The 21,116-nt window shown below is 45.1% G+C and overlaps 1 protein-coding gene and 1 long non-coding RNA gene across 4 annotated transcripts in view; one reads left to right on the forward strand and one right to left on the reverse strand.

Annotated features, from left to right (window-relative positions):
• The window catches only part of LOC116701201 (uncharacterized), a 16,731-nt gene extending 6,878 nt beyond the window's left edge, over positions 1 to 9,853 (reverse strand). Inside the window, exon 1 of the long non-coding RNA XR_004334851.1 lies at positions 9,842 to 9,853. This is a non-coding gene — a long non-coding RNA (uncharacterized LOC116701201). The remainder of the gene's footprint in view (positions 1 to 9,841) is intronic.
• Positions 1 to 21,116, forward strand: part of trit1 (tRNA isopentenyltransferase 1) — a 66,050-nt gene that overhangs the window by 41,429 nt on the left and 3,505 nt on the right. The window lies entirely within an intron of this gene.

Consider the following 21,116-nt stretch of genomic DNA (forward strand, 5'->3'; position numbering starts at 1 on the left):
CTCATCCCAGCCGCTTCACACTCTGCTGCGAACCGATCCAGTGAGTGCTGTAGGTCACAGACAGATGACGCCATCAGGACCACATCATCCGCAAAAAGCAGCGATGAGATCCCGAGCCACGAACTGCAACCATCCCGCCCCCGACTAGCCGATATCCTGTCCATAAATATTACAAACAGGATTGGTGACAAAGCGCCGCCCTGGTGAGGCCAACCCTCACCTGGAACGAGTCCGACTTACTGCCGAGAACCGGACACAGCTCTTGCTTGGTATACAGAGATTGGATGGCCCTGGAAGGGACCCCCTCACCCCATATTCCCGCAGCACCTCCCCAATTTCTCCCGGGGGACCCGGTCATACGCCTTCTCCCGATCCAAAAACACAGTAGACTGGTTGGGCATACTCCCAGGCCCCCTCCAACCTTGCGAGAGTAAAGATCTGATCCGTTGTTCACGGCCAGGACGGAATCCGCATTGTTCCTCTTCAATCCGAGGTTCGACTATCGGCCGAACCCTCCTTTCCAGCACCTTGAGTAGACTTTACCAGGGAGGCTGAGAAGTGTGATACCCCTGTAATTGGCAACCACCCTCTGGTCCCCCTTTTTGAGAGGGGAACCACCACCCCGGTCTGCCACTCTAGGCACCGTCCCAGACTTCCACGCAATGTTGAAGAGGCGTGTCAACCAAGACAGCCCCTCCCCACCCAGAGCCTTCAGCATTTCTGGACGGATTTCATCAATCCCTGGGGTTTGCCGCTGTGGAGTTGTTTGAATACCTCAGCCACCTTCACAGGGAAATTGACGACAATCCCCCATCATCCTCCAGCTCCACCTCTACCACAGAGGGCGTGTTAGCTTGATTTAGGAGTTCCACAAAGTGCTCCTTCCACCGCCCTATTACCTCCTCAGTTGAGGTCAACAACGTCCCATCCGAAGTATGGAGAAGGAATTTCGGTCGGCACCAAGGTGCATCTGGAAAACGTTCGCCCCAGGAGGGGGAAGCGAGGAATCATCCAAGCTGTATACAGTAAGGATGGGACGTTGTGACCTCAACTGAGGAGGTAATAGGGCGGTGGAAACGAGCACTTTGTGGAACTCATAAATCAGTAACACGCCCTCTGTGGTAGAGGTGGAGCTGGAGGATGATGGGGGATTGTCGTCCATTCTGGTGGAAGTTGCTGAGGTAGTTCAAACAACTCCACAGCGGCAAAGCCCAAGGGATTGATGAATCCGTCCAGAAATGCGAAGGCTCTGGGTGGGGAGGGGCTGTCTGGTTGACACGCCTCTTTCAACATTGCGTGGAAGTGGGGACGTGCCTAAGGAGTGGCAGACCGGGGTGGTGGTTACCCTCTTCAAAAAGGGGGGACCAGAGCGGTGTGGGCCAATTAAGGGGTATCACACTTCTCAGCTCCCTGGTAAAGTGACTCCAAGGTGCTGGAAAGGAGGGTTCGGCCGATAGTGAACCTCGATTGAAGAGAAAAAATGCGGATTCGTCCTGGCCGTGGAACAACGGGATCAGATCTTTACTCTGCAAGGTTGGGGGGCCTGGAGTATGCCCAACCAGTCTACATGTTTTGTGGATCTGGAGAAGGCGTATGACCGGGTCCCCCGGGAGAAATGGGGAGGTGCTTGCGGGAATATGGGGTGAGGGGGTCCTTCTCAGGGCCATCCAATTCTCTGTATGACCAAAGCAAGAGCTGGTCGGGTTCTCGGCAGTAGTCGGACTCGTTCCAGGTGAGGGTGGGCCTCCACCAGGGCTGCGCTTTGTCACCAATCTGTTTGTAATATTTATGGACAGGATATCGAGGCGTAGTCGGGGGGGGGGAGGGGTTGCAGGGGGTGGCTCGGGCATCTCATCGCTGCTTTTTGCGGATGATGTGGTCCTGATGGCGTCATCTGTCTGTGGACCTACAGCACTCATGGATCGGTTCGCAGCAGAGTGTGAAGAGGGGGTGAGGATCAGCACCTCTAAATCTGAGGCCATGGTTCTCAGCAGGAAACACGATTGAGTGCTTTCTCCGGGTGGGGAGTGAGTCCTTCACCCCAAGTGAAGGAGTTTAAGTCCCTTGGGGTCTTGTTCGCGGTGAGGGGACCATGAGCGTTGAGATTGGTCGGAGAATCGGAGCAGCCGGTGCGGTATTACATTCGTTATCGCACCAGTGTGACGAAAAGAGAGCTGAGCCAGAAGGCAAAGCTCTCGATTACCCGGGCAATTTTGTTCCTACCCTCACCTATGGTAGAAGGTGGGTCATGGACCGAAAAAAGAACCAGATCCAAGGTACAACCGGCCGAAATGGGTGTCTCTCAGGAGGGTGGCTAGGTCTCCTTAGAGATAGGGTGAGAAGCTCAGTCATCCGAGAGGAGCTCAGAGTAGAGCCGCTGCTCCTTCGCGTCAAAAGGAGCGTTGAGGTGGTTGGGCATTGGTAAGGATGCCTCTGGGCGGTCCATGGGAGGTGTTCCAGGCACGTCCAGCTGGGAGGAGGCCTCGGGGAAGACCCAGGGACTAGGTGGAGAGATTATATCTCAACACTGGCTGGGAAACGCTCGGGATCCCCCAGTCGGAGCTGGTTGTGTGGCTCGGGAAAGGGAAGTTTGGGTCCCTACTGGAGCTGCTGCCCCGCGCCGATAGCGGATGAAGAAAGATAGATAGATAGATAGATAGATAGTAGATAGATAGATAGATAGATAGATAGATAGATAGATAGATAGATAGATAGAGATAGATAATAGATAGATGGATGAATGCTGGGAGTTTGTGTAAAGCTGAATGTTTTCTGCAACAACTAAGCCTTCCATGTCTCGCCTGTCTCTTTTCTCTCTCTCTCTCTCCATGTGAAATAAGCTGCCTTCAAGTGCGGTCGGAAACATTGAAATCCATAAAGATCTGACAGAAAACAGTAATTGTGAAATATAAAGTGTACTTGTGCTTTGTTGAGGGAGTTTAAGAAATTACACAAATGGACCGTTTCATTGGAAAACCCCCCCCCCAATTCCTTTCTTGCTGTTAAAGCCCACTAAGGCGGAGTTGGACATGGAAAGAAAAAAAGAGGGAAGCAATGCAATGGATAGAGGTTAGAGTCGTAAAAGAAAAAGTGACGCTGGAGAAAGTAGAGACTGAAAAAATCAAGTAATTAAGCTAATAAGGATGGGGAACCAAATTAGGATTAGTAAGAAGAGAACAAATGGAGGTCAAGGAAGGAAGGAAGGAAACAAAAGCGTAAGATGATTAGGTACAGGAACAAAAGGAGAAAGAAGTAGATATGTAGTAGCATATATGTATGCATGTAGGATGCGCGGAATTGCAAATTGATGTATATGTAGTATGTATGTATGCATGCATGTAGATATGTATGTATGCATGCATGCAGATATGTATGCCGTAGATGTTTGATGTAATTTGCTAGCAGCATATAGACTATGTATGTATGCATGTATGTGGCATGTAGATATGTATGTATGCATGTATGTATGCATGCATTGCGGATATGTACATGTATGTATGTATGCATTAGAGGATGGCTACCCGACCCGAGCCCGACGGGACCCGACGGTACCCGACGGGCGGCGGGTTCAACAGATCTTTAGAAAGGATGCTCGGGTTGGGTCGGGCTCGGTCCACAGCGCAATAAGGCAATTGAACATTTGAATTTAAAACAGCTTATTATGTAGGTAATGGCGCTTGGCCCCGTGGCTGATGCGCTATCTGTTGACATTTCCCAATGCTTCCTACACTTGCTTAATAAAAGCGGGCTTTCCACAAACAAACGTACATGTGTCTAGTATGAGAAACAAATGCGATTTTAACTGTTTCGGGCCGGGTCGGGCTCGGACAAAATATCTTACGATGCGGGCTCGGGTAGGGTTCGGTTACTGTCTGTCGGACGCGGGCCGGGCTCGGACAGAAAAATCCGGCCCAGACCGCACTCTAGTATGCAGCATGTAGATATGATGTATGCATGTATGTGGTATGATGTAGTATGTATGTAGCATGTAGTAGGTATGCATGCATGTATATGCACATGTATGGATGTAGGTAGATATGTCTGTATGTTGTAGAATCTGTAGTATGTATGTATGCATGTTTATGCTATAGTATGTACGTCATGCATGTAGATATGTAGTTGCATGTATGTGTGTATGCATGTAGATGTATGTATGCATGTAGATTGTATGCAAGTATGTATGCATGCATGTATATATGCATGTTATGGATGGATGTAGGTAGATATGTCTGTAGGTAGATCTGTATGTAGATCTGTAGGTATGTATGTAGGTAGTATGTATATTGTATGTATGTAAGTGTATGTATGTATGTATGGTGTATGATTTCCCGCAGATGAAAGTGGCTGACAGGGGATGCTAGTTCAGCTACAGGCCCCACCTGCTGAGACTGTCCAGTATCTGCAGTGCAGGGTTCAGCGCCGTCTCGCCCACCTCGACACGGTCGTCAATCACGGCATAACACGACGCTGGGCCACACCCACAAAGGCGTTTTTAAACATCACACCACACACACCACACACCACACACACACTAGTGTGTATATACCAAGGCCACACAAGGCTGTTTAATAAATGTAATAAAGGTTGTTTTGTTCAACGCACAACATTGTAATTCAGTTTTCCATATTTATTCTTATTGGGTTATTATTGTCATGAGGGTGGAAAAGCCCTTTAACAAACATTTTGCCCATTAGTGACAATATTTCTTACATGTATTGAGTTGAGGTTTTCTCATAGACAGCCAGTATACAAATCATGATCAATTTACATCATCAACAAAAAAAGGCTTCATCCCTCACATCAAAGCATTGATATGATTACATTGATTGCTAAATATGTAGCTGATTATTTCACATCTAATTAGAAACCACAGCTCCAAAAGTGAGGCACAATACATCAGAGGGGATGAAGTGGATTTCAGGATGAATCTAATACCGAAGTGGGAAATCACAGAAGCAGTGAGTGCTGGAGCCGGCCCTGAACGCTCGTCAACTGCTGGCTCACACTGGTCGATAATGTCTCTCCTCTCTCCTCTTCCTCCACCCCTCCGTCCTGTGCGCCATCTCTCTCTCTCTCTTCTCTCTCAGACATCAGGCTTCAGCTTCACTCACCTTCATCTCTTTCCCTTTTCTAACTATGCCACCCCTGTGTTCTATTTGCATCAGTCAGCAGTCTCCAGGCCAGGCTCAGCACTGTGTCTGTCTGTCTGTCTGTCTGTCCTTCTGTCTCAAGAGCCACGCCCTTCATTGATTGAAGACACACAGATGACAGTTTGTCGGAAAGAGGGGTGTGATAGGGTAGAGAAAACCGTGTAAACAACAAATTAATTAATCAAAGTAATAAAAATAACATATTTGTGTATACATTAATATATTTAGTGTGTCTCTAATAGAGTTATAAAATAAATAAAATAGTGTGAGCAGAAAATAAAAAAGTGTAACCACAGCACATAACAGACAATGGAGAAAACGCTGGGGGAATGCGAGAAATAATGTAAGTGACTCAGCTTGGGTTTAAGATAAGTTGCGGAGCAGCTACGCCGTTTGTGCTCACATTTGCGGTTTTACTTTTTACCATGTTTTATACAATCATTTTAGTGCCGCACGTGGGTATATAATGGGGATAAAACGGTGAACTCAATCAAATACCTGAACAAAATTATAAAGCAACACTTTTGTTTTTCCCCCATTTTTTCATGAGTGAACTCAAAGATCTAAGACTTTTCTTCTGTCACAAAAACCAGTCAGTATCTGTGTGTGGGTACATCCATGAACGACTCAATATGAGCATTTGCCACTCAAGTTGGTTACAATGACAAAACTACAGTCAGGTAGAGAGAGAGAGAGAGAGAGAGAGAGGAGAGAGGGAGGAGTCGTGGAGAGAGAGAGAGGAGGGAGAAGAGAGAGGAGAGGGAGGAGGATCCGAGAGGAGAGAGAGAGAGAGAGGGTGAACCAACCTTACCATTAACACAGATATGACTGGTTTCGGACACCCTCCGGGACCACCCCCGATACAGTAAAATGCAATTTAGAGTGGCTTTTTTATGGCCAGCCTGTGCAATAATCATGCTGTCTAATCAGCATCTTGATATGCACACCGTGTGAGGTGGATGGATTATCTCGGCAAAGGAGGAAGTGCTCACTAACACAGATTTGGACAGATTGGAACAATATTTGAGAGAATTAAGCCTTTTGTTTAAAGTAAAAAGTGGGGGCTAAAGAAAACTGTTTATAATGGTGTTCAGTGTAAAGAAAAACCTATGCTAAAGGTGTGTACATCAAGGACTTCACTTTAGCAATGTTTTGAGCTAAATGCTAACTTTAGCATGCTAACATGCGTCCCAATAACACAGGTGTAATGCAATTGTTAGGCGGTATAAAGTTTATCATGACCACCATTTAATATTAGTAATAATTTAGTTATATTAGTTAGCATGCTAACATCTGCTAGTCAGCACTAAATAGTAGGGGTATGGTCATTACATAAGTACTGGAGAAATGGCACTGTTGGAGACAAAGGTTGGGGGATCCACCAAAGTCAGCAAATTCATCCTCTGGACACCATGAATGTACAAAATATTTAGGCAAGCCATCAAACAGTTGTTGAGATCCAGGGGGGGCCAACCCACTGATCCACCGACATTGTAATGGACAGAGCCACCCTGATACCATGGCTAAAAATCCCCCCCCCCCCCACGAAAAAGCACAAAGATTAGTCGGGAGCGGTTTTTAAATAAGAGCATGTAAATGCATATCCCATTAACCTGTGAGCACAAATGCAATTATGGCTTAATCCTTCACACACAGACTGAACTGTGGAGTTGAGGGCAGCAGACACCCAATAGACATGGAGTTTCTAACTCAGCTGGAGAAACGATTTGGGCTTTTTCATTACAGAGAAACTGTGCTAACGTATAACTGGTCATTTGACTACAACCACTGTACTGACATCGGCAGAGGAATGAATGTGGTGGGACACACAGCAACGTCTTAGAGCTATCAAACTTTAACTTGGCCGGTCTTTGGCAACATGCCACATACCGAGTCCTCTAGTCGAAATGTGTCTGTTGGTTTAATGGCCAAAACACGTGATGAGTTTCATGTATGTGTTTTTGTACAGTCAATTTGTTAGTGTGTGTTTTTAAAAAAAGCAGCAGTGACTGTAATCAAAGCTTCAGGTTTCAATGGTGGCGGTTACTGTGTGTGTGTGTGTGTGTTTTTGGTGTTGGTAGCACAATAGGCAGGCAGGTGGTGGTGGGTGGCGAGTGTCCTGGCATAACTTACCAGATGCTTTAGGTGCCCTAATAAATATCACTTCGCCAGCTGACCTCCAGTGCCCTCCTGTTGCCGCTATCTCGAGGGTTGCCAGGATGCTGGATGGCGAACCCTCCCCCATCCACGACCATTCTTGTTGGGATACGGGGGAAATTTAACTCTGCTAATCCACTCTGTAGTGAATGAGGTTGATAAGAAACGCTGAAGGGACAAAGAGCAGGGGGGTGACACACACCACACACACACACACACACACACAACACACACGCACGCACACACGCACACAAACGCGAGCGTGCCTTTCAAGCACACAGGGGAGATCTCTTGCCAACACGAAGAAGAGCATCTCCTGTTGCGGGCAGCTGCTGCCAGTAGAGAGAGAGAGTGTGTGTGTATGTGTGTGGTGTGTGTGTTGTTGTGTGTGTGTGTGTGTGTGGTGGTGTGGTGGTGTGTGTGTGTGTGTGTGTGTGTGTGTGTGGGTGTGTGTGTGTGTGCTGAAACAGTAGGCCCACTGTTGCAACAAACACGAGTCATTTGCTGTTAATTTGTTGCTGAGCGAGGATGTGTAGCTGCTATAAAAACTCAACCAACAGGTCTCAGTTCAGCGTCCCCCCCCCCGCCCCAGACACAGCTGGCTTCTTGCGCCGTCTCACACTGGAACAAGCAGCTGTCTCTATTCATCAAACTCCTCCTCCTCTGCTATAGTTCCTCTTCCACTTTTTGTCCTTACCTACTTTGTCTGTTGTCCATGTTCGACGTGTCTGCAGCAGGTCAAGTTTAGGTGACGATATTTCTGTAGATTGGCCAAATTGATGATTCATTGATCTTCTCTGTTTGGTGTGCTGTGATGATCTAATATCTGCACTTACACTCCACCCTCCATAATCTCACCTTCACTTAACAGGCATGTTAACGATCTAAGCGAACCGCGTGAACGCCTGACGCAGGTGGTTTAGGGCCTGTACGAATCCTTTGGCTGGGAAAAAAAAAAGCGCCATGAACCAGGAGCGTTGGTTTAAATGTTGTACTTAGTGTTCTAATAATCATAGCTGTGCGTGGGTGTGAAATGCCAAAACCATCAGTGTCATCTCCCATTCCCTTTGAAAAGGCCCAGGTGACATTTGTACCCTTGGCTGCATTGTGTCATGATGGCGGATTTGATAAGAGGAAGGAAGAATTCGCGATCTGCGTGAAGGTGCGCTGGGGGAAAGCAGGATCATAGTGGCAAATGACAATGAAAATGCGGGTATTGACTCTGCGGCGAGTTTTGTTGTCAATGCAACGATAACTTTCGCCTGCTCAAGCACAAGCCCATGGGCGCAAAGAGGGGTGCAGGTGCATTTGCTATTAAACGACGTGGCGAGTGAAGAGGACAACTGACAACTGCGTCTTGCTGAAACTAGCCAGAGTACTTGGCTTTGGTTACGTGTGCGCCGGGTGACGGATGACCTCTGATCACTTAAAAGGATCACTGAACATGTAGTGTGAATAAGTGTAGTCTATTGAGAGTACTACGTGGATCTTCGTACAGTTCATTCAGCTCCACAAAGCATTTACGCTTTGTAGCTCAATCTTTGGCAACTGTTACTGTTGGTTCCCTATCACCGCATCATAGGTCGTCTGGACGCAGCCAGGCAAATTCTGCGTCTAAAAGAAAAACAGGTAAAGGACAGAAACTCGAAAAACAGCACTCAAAGGTAGGACAGACAAAGCTAGCAAACTAGCTAAGTAGAATTAGCTGAGAGATTGACCTTCCTCAGGAGTGGGTAGAGAACAAATTAAACAGAGTTAAGACTGGACATTATTCATCAGAGGGACACAAAACTTTCTCCAAATGGACACAAAAGTCCTGTTTTAGCTAGATGTGTAATGAGCAAACTTTCAACACATAAACTCTACAAAGGGTGATATTGTCACACTGTTTGTGTAAAGCTTTTTTTTGCTGCCCGAACGGGCCACAAAGATCAATAAAAGGTGTTGGTGTCAGTATAAATCGCCAAGTTTTTTAAGCAAAACGTCTGACAATTTGGTTTATATTAAACTGGCAACTGATGCGTTTTTCAACTGAGATTCAACACCATTTGTACAACGATATACAAGAGGGATGGTGGGATAAGAAATAATGGAACAGTTACATCTTGGCATGCCATGCTGCTTTGCAATAAGATGGTGATTGTGTTTTGTTTTTAAATCTGTGGATACGCCAGGATGGGATGGATGGAAAGGTACGTCATATACTGCATCTCCATTTAAAGCGACTTTGTGTCATTCTTATCGTTTCCAAGCCTCTCTCTCATCTCTCTCTCTCTCACACATGGGCACGAGGTGCATTGGTGTACGCGTACATGAAAGCGTCGCAATGCCTAGGAAAACAAGGGTGTAAACATCGCCCCACACCTGTTGGGCCAGCTAGAATCAGCAGTTACCCTTCACTTGCCGTCCCACCCAGCACCATGTGTTGTTCTGTCTTCTGGGTTGGTCTATTACTCCTTTACAATCACTCAACTAACTCACTCCATCACTTCAGTTGGGACTAAAAGATTTGACACACTCACTGTTACTAACACTCACAGGGAGGCCACAGTCAAGCAAAAAAGTGGTATCCACTGACTACAGGCACGAGTGTGGGGTGTGGTGCTGTGTGTGGGTGGTGTGTGTGTGTGTGTGGTGTGTGTGTGTGTGTGTGTTGTGTGGGTGGTGGTGGATGTGTGTGTGTGTATTGGGGGAATTAAAAAAAAAACAAAAAACTCTTCAGAGGGCGGCTAGCACCCCTCCCCATTGGAATGTGCCACGTATGACATTAATATGACCTAAAATCCAACCCATTTTCTGTATGGGTAATAAATATCTAATTAAACCATTCACCCCTATCCGCACACAACCCACACACACCCCACACAACACAACCCTATAGAGCTTACACCTCACATACAGAATCGATCTAAGGCTAAGACCAATTAAGCTTGTCGGCTGTTTAGATTGAGCTGCGTGACCTAATGCTTAATCCCAAAGCAACACGTGCAATCCATCAAGAAACCAAGTACGGAAAAAAAAAAAGAAAAAAAAGGAAAAAGAAAAGTATTAAAGACATATGAAACACCAACCCCTCTCCTCATGGACGGTCGCTATTGAAAGCTAGTAACTGTTTCAAAACTAGGTAACTGTGGTTCGAGGCATGCGTACTGAGTGCGGTAATTTACATGTAGCGGTTTAGGTCATTGTCTGCATCCTTGCAGATCATTGTGTTTGCCTGGAGTGTAAAGCCTCCTGTCATCTGCGTTGTCTTCCCTGAACCCATTGGGTCTGCTAGCTCCGGGACCTGTTGCCAGGTTTGTGTGGTCGGTGCGAATTCCCTGGCAAGTTGCAATGCATCAAGAGCTTGCGCCAGCTCAGCTGAGGCCTGCCGGCATCTGTGAGAGGCGTGAGCATTGTGGTGTGCGTGGTGCGTGTGTTGCGGGGGACAGAACAGAAAAAGAGGTAGCAGTCACAGCAAGGAGAGTAGGTGTGAAGACGGACGGTTGCAGACAGAAAGGCGGGCAGAGGCGGGTTACAGGCACAAAACCCTGGGTTAGGGCAATTCCACAGCGCAGCGGGAGGGACACAAGGACAGCGTCTGACAGTATGAAACATGTGGGACCATGATCTGGGGGGCGGAAGGGCAGCCAGAACATACTTCACAGAAAAAATTGCAGCATTTAACACTTTGATCAACTCTCACTTTGAATTGATCTAATGGGATTCCAAAGTTGATTACAGCGATTGCGATATATATGCCCTCATCAAGTAACACCTGTCCTTACAGCGCCATGCTTCCAGGCTCAATTCAGAATCAATTTTAAATCATCTGCAAGACTTGCAAAGCCATCCTAACCTTAAAAAGGCTTGTTGGGTACATATGAGCAAAGCACCCTACTCCAAATTAAACAGAATCATAATGAAGATGTCACTACGGCAGCTACATGGATGCCAAGGAACTACTTCCAAGTTTTCTGATAGTCGGTCTCAAGAAGACGTTTGAGATGTTTTAGCTTTTTTGAAAGCTGTTAAAAAGCTACAAGAAGATGTCTCGAACAAAAGGAGGTGAAATGATTTGTCAATGCGAGTATCATTATATGAGATATATATGGCATTTTACGGTTGTAAAAAGAAGGCTATGAACCAAACCATATAGTACATAAAACCATGTGTGTTGCAGCTGAAATGCCTTTAACCTTGTATGGTATTCAGGGAAATTGACCATTTCAAATTTTTACAAGAAGCAAAAAGTACATTGTTTGCTACCGAAAATCAACAGCCTTACCTGATTTCTGTAATAACCATGAATTCTAACTTCAATTCGGAAATGATTTCTGGATATGACCACTTATGTTGTTTTCCATTAGTGGATTTTATAACATGAAACTATGACATATTAAAAAAAAATGAATCACACTTCCATTTCTAATTGCTAGTAGAGACTGATTGCATTTCCCTAAACATGGGTTATCTAATTGTTGAATTCAGATAAAGAGACAATATTTGTAATAGGTATGGAAGTAAAATTTATTTCAGAATTGTTTTTAAAACCCAAATAAGTCAAGTCAATTTGGACCGGGGGAACACGAGAGGGTGCCCGCAGGGAGAAAAACACAAGGGTAACCCTTTGTTGTCCTCGGGTCAATTGGAACCATTTTCAGTTTGTTTTTTATCACAATAAAACAATTGTGTGAAATAAGCTCTTTTTTTTCCCATGGTGACGGGAAGACACACAAGGGTTAAATCATGGCTTGTTAGTACAAATTGAACTTTCGGAATCATGTTTAATCATTGGACTGGTACCTGAAGAAACATGCCGTCAATTTCCATTTCTTAATGGCGGGAATGTCGACTACGACACACTAAAACCCTCGGTGGGCCAAATTCAATCCGAATTCCTGCTAAAACCTTAAGGACCAGTCGCAGACGCCACCAACAACAACGCGACTTGGACGCTTTCATGGTATCCGTGGTTTTCAGGAGGAAGTTCAGAGATTCTAAGACGTCACAGAGTTGATCTCTTCTGCTTCAAAACTGGGAAAAGCCAGCGGTTATGGAACTCGAACACTACAAACTGTACAGGTGTACTCTGAACTGGACCAGTCTTTGGAAAGTGTGTCTGTGCCTCTTGTCATCACTGAAGTGCCTTGCCAGAGTCTACCCAACAGGACAAATGTGATTTCATAATAAGGGGCATTGAAAAATGGACTCCGGATTCTGTAAACAACGCAATACTCGCATGGACATTGTTCAGAGTGTTGGGTCGATACGTCAACCGAGTGTTCCACGTTCGGACACCACTCGCTGATATCCATATCGGACACTTTCGGCACTGGACGCACACTTTCTGTCTTTTTGCGTACTTTACATTACGATCCTCCCAAAATGTTACAGTATGAGTATACCCATCTAACAATCTACGTATCGATTGTCGAATATGACATGGCATTTAGAGGTCTCAGTAGTATATGAAAGAGGAAAAGACGGCAAGAACGCGCGGGCGATGGAATTTCCTCCTCTATTTTTTTTTTTTTTTTCTACTAAACTAGACATTAAGTAGCTCCTATGCATAAATTCAGAGTTGTGAATCATGGATTTGATCGGAAAGGACAAAAGATAGCATCCGGAGTTTTGACAGCATTTGAGGGACTTTCTTGAACTAACGTCTGTTAGCGGTGTCCGGTTATGGCGAGGAGGGGTAGGCACATGGCTAACGTTTAAAAAAAGGTAAGCACACATAGTTTTACACCATTAAATTAAATCTTAAAACATCAATAGATCATTTATATTTGTATTTTTAAACAGAGATGTTGTAGAGCGTAGCCAATAAGTGTCGGAACGTGGACACAGTGACCCCAAGTATTCCTGGAAGACATGGTACAGAGTTTCAAAGACGGTCTTTGATCTCTTGATTCACTAGCTACACTTGTTACTGTATGGTCGATTTTGCATACAACGTGTCTTGGCAAATTGTTCGGATTACGTCTAAGAAGGGTCTTTCCAACACACAACAACACCACAGAAAGAAAAAATGCTGTGCAAAAAGCCAGACAAGTTCGGACCGATTATGAATATGTAAAAGCGCAGGAGCACATTGTGATTTGGATGAAGACCATATGTTGGTGCAGCGGGCAGTCAGAAGAGGAATATTGAGGGTCTAGGGCTGCGGGAGTAAGCCCTTGGGCCTAACAAGATAGGAGGTCACGCGGTGTGACTCAGGGCAAATGTGGTGGGCCACAGGAGGTCAGTTTGACCCCACAACGAAACCCCCAACACACACGCTTTATTACGTTTCCGTCTCCGAACCCAACACGGTCGACTTCAGGGACCACCACGGTGGGAAATTCCACCCACACACTGCCACCAACAGGTTGATTTGGCTGGTTGGTACATTTCTCCATTGCGTGCCAGAACCAAACAACCTCTATACGTGCATGGAGCCATGCATTTTGGCCTCTCCAACATGGGCCACCTTTGGCCCCCCCTGAGGAAAAACGCATTGAAGGGTCTTAACTGCAGTGTGGATCCTTTTGAAACATGATTGCCTCTACTACGTATACAGCAGCTCACACACGCTGCCTAAACCATCATAACATCAAACTCCCACCTGCGCCCCCGTGCCAGTAAATAAAAGTCATCTGGTTCAACCAAATTTAACTACTATAGTGCAGCAATTATAATGCTCTTTATTTCTAAGATTTTCCAATGAGTATATATATTTGGTACAAATTTGTGTTTGTTAGAAAATAAACTCTTAAAAAGGAGTAATTGTTCTTTAGTTTATTGCTGAGAGTCTGATTAAAGGTCATATAATTCATAAATGTAAGCTACATCTGAAGGCATAGCCAGGACATGGTTGCTTAGCTTCACTTAGACTTAGTTAGTGTACACACTGGGAAACAATAAGATTTTAATCTGTGGGCAATAGGTATTTTCATTTAAGTTATTATATGGATTTAACAAACAAAGAGATATGGGTGTTAATAGAGTCTCAGGTTGTGTTAGGCAGATTCTGTACCTTGGGACAAAAACTAGACAGCTGTTTACAGTCTTTATGCAACTACTGGTGTGATTCTATTTAGTATAAGACAGAAGGAGTCGTCTCTATATTGGTCTAAACAGCAGTAAAGTTGATATGACAATGAAAAATATAAAAAGGGCATTAATGTTTGTGAAAAGTGAATCCTTAAGAAAGTGCTGAAGAAGGAAGAAAAAGGCATTTTTCAATTAAATGTTTCAATTTAAATCTACCTACAAAAAAGCAAAAAAAAAAAACAAAAAAATCAACAACAAAAAAAAAGGTGTGATGAGTGACTCCAAATAAACAAATCTGAATATTGCTACATAACTGAGCTGGTTGCCATTGGTTGGAAATTAATACCCACCAAACAAAACACGGGTATGTAAGGGCTAGGATTGTTGAAGGGACTTTGCCCAACGCTGTGCGCGCAAACACACCACACAACCACAAACACCACACCACACCAACACACAACACACACACACACACACCACACACACACACAACCACACACACAAACGCACACACACACAACACACACACCACAACACACACACAACACACACACACACACACACAAACACACACACACACACACAAACAAACAACAGTAAGCTGACCCCAATACGGTTGTACCTATGAGAGGGCTTATTGTGCTTCTAAATGGAGGTGAATGCATCTAATCTTGTTAAAGAGAGGGCTGATTGCTAAGGAACGGACTGTGGAGTCCAAAACACATCCAAACAAAGCCATTACGCATGTAGGTGGGTCGAGGGCACTCACGTTTTAAGGAAGCGGTTACGGACACCATTATTCTTTTGCGGGCGTAAGCCTCGTTAGCGATTTCAAAGCCTCTACACCTTAGAAAAGAATAAAAAGGAGGTGTCAAAAGATGAAGGGAGCTTCGATTATTTGGTCCACGACGTCTGACGTGACTTTCGACAAGCATTTGTCGGAAACGTTTCGTAGCGTGTCATTCTCCTGATTGAGTGCGGCTTTCAGGAGCCGTCAGGTAGTCGTGGAACCCTTAAAACCGAGCGAATGGGAAAATCCCCTGTGATAGTTCTGACTGGAGAGGGGGAGGGAAGAGAGGTTCGCTTTCAAAGGACCATTTAAAGGGGACCGTTTCAAAAGAAGAAACACACACGAAAAGCAAAAAGAGAGTCAAGAAAAGGAAACTAAATGAACAATACTTGTCAAATAAACAATAAGGACAATAAAAAAAATGTACTAGGAATCAACAATTCAACATGAGAAGACGAGGGGAGAGGGAGTGAAAGAAGGGAGAGAAGGAAGACAAGTGAAAAAGGGGAGAGAGAGGAGAGGTGAAGAGGTGAAAAAGGGGAGGTGAGTGAGGTGTGAAAAGGGGAGAGGAGAGGAAAAAGGGGGAGAGGATAGGAGAGGAGTGAAAAAGGGGAGAGGAGTGAAAAAGGGGAGAGGAGAGGAGAGGAGTGAAAAGGGGGAGAGGAAGAGGAGAGGAGTGAAAAAGGGGAGAGGAGTGGAGAGGAGTGAAAAAGGGGAGAGGAGAGAGGAGTGAAACAGGGGAGAGGGAGTGGAGAGGAGTGAAAAGGGGAGAGGGAGTGATGAAAAAAGGGAGGGGGAGAGGAGGAGGAAGTGAAAAAAAGGGGAGAGGCAGAGGTGGAAGAGGGCAAAAAGGGTGAGAAGAGAGGAACGGAGGTGAAAAAGGGGAAGAGGGAGAGAGTGAAAAAAAGGGTGGAGAGGACGAGGAGAAGAGTGTATAAAAGGGGAGAAGAGACGGAGAGGAGTGAAAAAGGGGAAGCGAGAGGAGAAGAGTGTTAGAAAGGGGAGAAAGAGGAGAAGAGTGAAAAACGGAGAGGAGAGGAGTGGAAAAAGGGGTGAGAGGAGCGGAGAGAGTGAAAAAGGGGAGAGGGAAGAGTGAAAAAGGGAGGAGAGGGAGGAGTTGAAAAAGGGGCAGAGGAGAGGATGTGAAAAAGGGGAGAGGAGAGGAGTGGAAAAAGGGGAGAGGAGGGAAAATTTATCGTACATTATCTTTTTTTAAGTTCCAAAAACTTGGGCTGTTGCTAGCCACCCGTGGTAATCATTTCTCTCCTCCTCGATCTCTCCTGCCCTCCTGAACGAAGATTTCAGTATGAGCAGATGTGATGACCTCCGGGGGGGGACAAAAGTGTCAGAAGACACACACAAAAAAAAAAAACCGGATGGCATCAGGGGACATAGGTTTGGGCAGCAGGCCCAATGGTTCCCTTGTCCAGAAGATTTCCATCCATGTCAGACCACATCAGTCCAAGCGAGCGTTGCTAAATGTCCTGGCCCGGACTGTACCTTTTCAGATTTTGTTAATAGCCTACAATGGGATGTACGTGTTCAGCTTTCCTGACCTGAACCTTTTCGGAATTTGCAGTTGATGGCAAAACATGAAGGCAGCAGTGGTGGACTTTTTTCTTTTAGGCTACAAAAAAAAAAAAAGGTTTTATAGGATACCAGTTGAATGAGAATGTCACCTATGTTATGGGATACAACAGTTCTCTGTAGTAACTGGAGTTGTGTAGTATGCCATGAAAAATTGGGTGGTGTATTTTACCGTGTGTTGTCTTACGTCAACCATGGAACACTTTTAGGCTTTTTTCCGACATTTTTGTCACTTGTCAATGTTGTGGGGGCCTTTTTGTTGTGTTTTGGTCCAAAGTTATTGGATATTTCTATGGTGACACATTTTCAGCGATTATGTCGGAAGGCACCATTTTTTGTGATTGAAAAACTGAAAATGGGTCAAATTTGACTGAGGACAAACCGTCCCTGACTTCCTTCAGTTATCCATAGGAACGCGGAGAAAACCAGACGTCAATTATATCATGATTATATATGTATCATCAATACCCTGTATCACAACAAATCCATGATAAAACCACTCACAAAAGTTGAATATTACATACAACAGCTCGACTTGGTATAGCAGACCCTGTTTGCAACGCCATAGATAGATACTGAAGAAAAGTTGAAATTGAGCTTGTTCCACAGCTGATGTATGGATGCATATGTAAAAACACTAACATATAATGGATGCTGTTTGGTTTTATGTTTGGAGCGCGTATCTCGTTCGTAACAGTTTACATGACTGAGGAATACCTAGAGATCGCATTGCTTACGATTGGCCCGACAACAATTCACATCAAATTAATTTGACACATGAAGGGTAGTAATATAAAACAATAAAATATCTGACCACTGATCGTATCGCGTACTCTGATACTTCGCGATACGCAAGTTAAGTATCAGAATCCGGTATAGGAAGAAATAGGGCATCAGACTATAATAAATATTCAAAGAACAATTACATTGTAATTTTAGGAGGCTTTCTGCCATTTTCCTATTAGGCCTGCTTAAAAGAAAATAGCAACAGTTTAAAAAAAACAAAAAACAATTGTGACTTTTTTGAGAGCATTAATGTGCTTTTAAAACTCACTGCAGAGAAACAACAATGAAACTAAAAAAATACTAATTCCTATTCTTAGTCTTCACTTACACTGGTGGAGAACAAGCGGAGGAAATACCAAAAAAATACAAATCGGCTAGACGGGCAGAGACCGATATTGAGAATAGCAACAGAGCCACAGGAATGTAGAGCAAGGGGGGAGACAGCGAACGACAGAGGAAGGGAGGGCGAGATTTGTCCTTGATGTATGGCCACAGAGACAGCCGGGGATGGAGACAGGAGGGTACAAGGAGAGACAAAAGGACGGACGACAGAGCGGGTCGTGTGTGTCGTGGGGGGCATGGGTGAGAGGATTGCTGAGATGGCAAAATGGTGGCAGGTGGGAGGAGGACAGGGAGAGAAGAAGAGAGGAGTAAGTGTGTAAGAGTGTGTGTGCGGGGGGGGGGGGGGGGGGGGGGGGGGCGGGGGGGGGGGGTTGTGATGAGGTAAGATGGGTGATGAAAAAAGGATTGACAAGAAAAGGCATTGGCAGCGTCATGGGCACCGTTAACCAATGCAGCAAAATCACACACCCAGCTAACACACACACACACACAGCACACAACACACACAACACACACAACGACACACCACACACACAACACACACACTACCACACACAAACACACACACACACACACACACACACACCACACTATCAAATATACAGTGCAAGAGAGGCCCACAGCTGTCTGTTTCCGCCACAAGTGAGGCCAACATGCAGGATTATAAATGCTCATGTCACATACAGACACATCCAATTTATTAAAATAGGATGGTTTTTGAAATGGTCTGTGGTTGTAAGTATAATAACCAAATGTAAGTCCATGCACCATGCGACCCAGGGACACCGCCCCGCACCACCACCACCCACATCAATGAGAAAAAGTGGGACGTACTCCAGCGTGTATGGTCATGAGAATTACTGCTAACGAGAGGTCAAGGACAATTCGGTTGAAAAATATCAACCTGGATCATATAACATGATCTTATAAAGAAGCATAGTTAAACAGACTACATAGCACTGAGAGTCATTGCTTTGTCTCTAGAATGTACAGTAGGGTGAGGGCCTGAGGTAAGAAGCCGCGACTCCCCTGTTGGGGCTAATGTACTATGAAGGGGGAGTAGGGTTCTGAAATTATTAATTACTCAGGGAGGCCGGGAGAAATATCAGTCTAATTGAAATAACTTGCAAAGAGGAGGCTGCCTCTAAAATTAGTCATTGGCAGGCCATTTAGGAAACGACAGATCCAGAACCAGCGAGACCTGTCAAGACTGGGCGGAGAACTAAATAAGGATTTATGCTTGACCAAGTTCACTCACTCCTACTGCCCGAGTTCATGGAAGAGGGGGTCGAGTCGGGGACCCAGCCTGGATTGATGGAGCATTTCGTTTAGATATGAAGATGAGAAGGCGGATTTGAACATGTTCAGAGAAACGGATCCTAGCCACCTCAAATGATCCATTGACACCAAAGGCTGAGGCACGTTGGGCAAGCGTAACCGATTTTAAATCCCCTCAGCAGGGCTTTGGGTAGATTTTGCATAAAAAATTTAACTAAACAAGTCAAGGGGATTTGCTAGATGAATTGCAGAAACACAAGATATTGTAGCAAACATTTTCTGGGTTTGTGAAGGGAAGGAAATGGGTTTACCTCAAATTATTCCGACTTTTAACATTAAATGATGTCTCGGCAGGGTAGAATGCCATGTGGAGTGTTGTGTCCGCCAGATAAATTGCAGAGAATAGCTCACATGGATGACACTGAGGTCAAGGCGGGGGACAAGTCACCAAATATGCCGCATCGAGTTGCATTCTGGGAATGAGTCACCAGGTTTGGACCAGGAAGAGAATGCATGGAAAAAAAGCAATATCTCTGAGTGTGCTGCACATATGAATCCTGAGATTATATGACTTACTTTTGACCAGAGTACCCGTATTACAAAAACAGAACTGGAAACAATTATCCTTGAATCCCAATGCCTTGATGCCAACATTGACCGCTCTAAAAGATAATAAGTGAGGATTTGTTGATGTTGTCCTTTAGGAGGGTAGAGGTGCTCGCAGGCTGTGATCGCTACCCTGTCATCATGGACGTTCGCTGATTTGTAGCGAACATGGAAGTCTCGAGCTCCTCTATGAGGGCCGGCAGACAAATCTGATCTACACGCGCATCAACCGCTTGTCTATAGCTGTAGGGGGACACTTTAGAGAATGAGAAAATATAACAAACCAATTAGTTTCATGCGGCTGAAAGCTCCCATGCAACGTGCTACAGTAAAAGGAAAACCAATCATCCCTGCCACCGTCCATTTCAGAGTGCAGCCAGAAGATGCAGGGGGCTGGGTATTCAGAGGCCCCTCCCCCCCCCAAGCCCATCGGCCACCCTCCTGCTCCTTTGTACCTCCCGCCAGCTGGCTATGGCAGACGCCTGTTACTAATGACTGAAGGAATCTGTAGATAAGAAAATACAAGCAGGGTGTCATTGAATGAAACAATAAGACAAATGTTCTAACCGAAAAATCTGTATTAGTTTTCACTTTGTTGAGTCAAATGTTGTGATCTTCAGTTACGATAAGTTTCCACTCAGGCTCAGTTGGTAGATTAGATTAGACCGCAACCTCCACGAATCATTACATCCAGTAATCGTCCCCCACCACAGGCCCAAAATTAGAGGTGGCTTATATTGGCGAGGGTCCATGGTTTCCACACAGTACGCAAGAAAGTAAGGAAAAAAGACATTTGATGAAACAAGATCTCTTGGATGGGAGACAACCGGCATACACTAAAATCAGCCAGGGCTAAAATAACGTTCAGATAAATTAAATCGAACCAGGACCCTTTGGCGTGCCTCCTGCACTCGGAGGGTATGAAGGAAAAGATGATTCCTGTGTCTCTGTCATACAGAAGAGCGGGTAAACTACCTGCTACACAAAAGGACCAGGAGTTGAACTGACTGCTACTCACAAGCCTAGATGCGTGTATGCGTGTATGTGCGTTGTGTGTTAGTGTGTGTGTGTGTGTGTGTCGTGTGGTGGATTGTGTGTGTGTGTGTGTGTGTTCAGACTCTCATCCTGTCAGTGTGGATGGGTGGAGGCCAGAAAATGGGAATGTCAGCCTGGGCCCTCCGGACTCGCGCAAACATGAGAAAATCAACAATATCGTGCGCACTGCATAGACCACAAAACAGAGTCAGTTCATGTTATGGCCATGAGGAAATTATGTGCAGTAAAAAAATTTTATCGCTGGATTAAAACATTAGCAAAGATAAGGCAAAGCAGGAAGAACAAAAAACACAACAAATCCACTACCACTAATACCATAGGAACACAGTAATAGGAAAGGGGGGGCT

This window comes from Etheostoma spectabile, chromosome 14 (genome assembly GCF_008692095.1).
Source record: "Etheostoma spectabile isolate EspeVRDwgs_2016 chromosome 14, UIUC_Espe_1.0, whole genome shotgun sequence".
Lineage (NCBI taxonomy): Eukaryota > Metazoa > Chordata > Actinopteri > Perciformes > Percidae > Etheostoma > Etheostoma spectabile.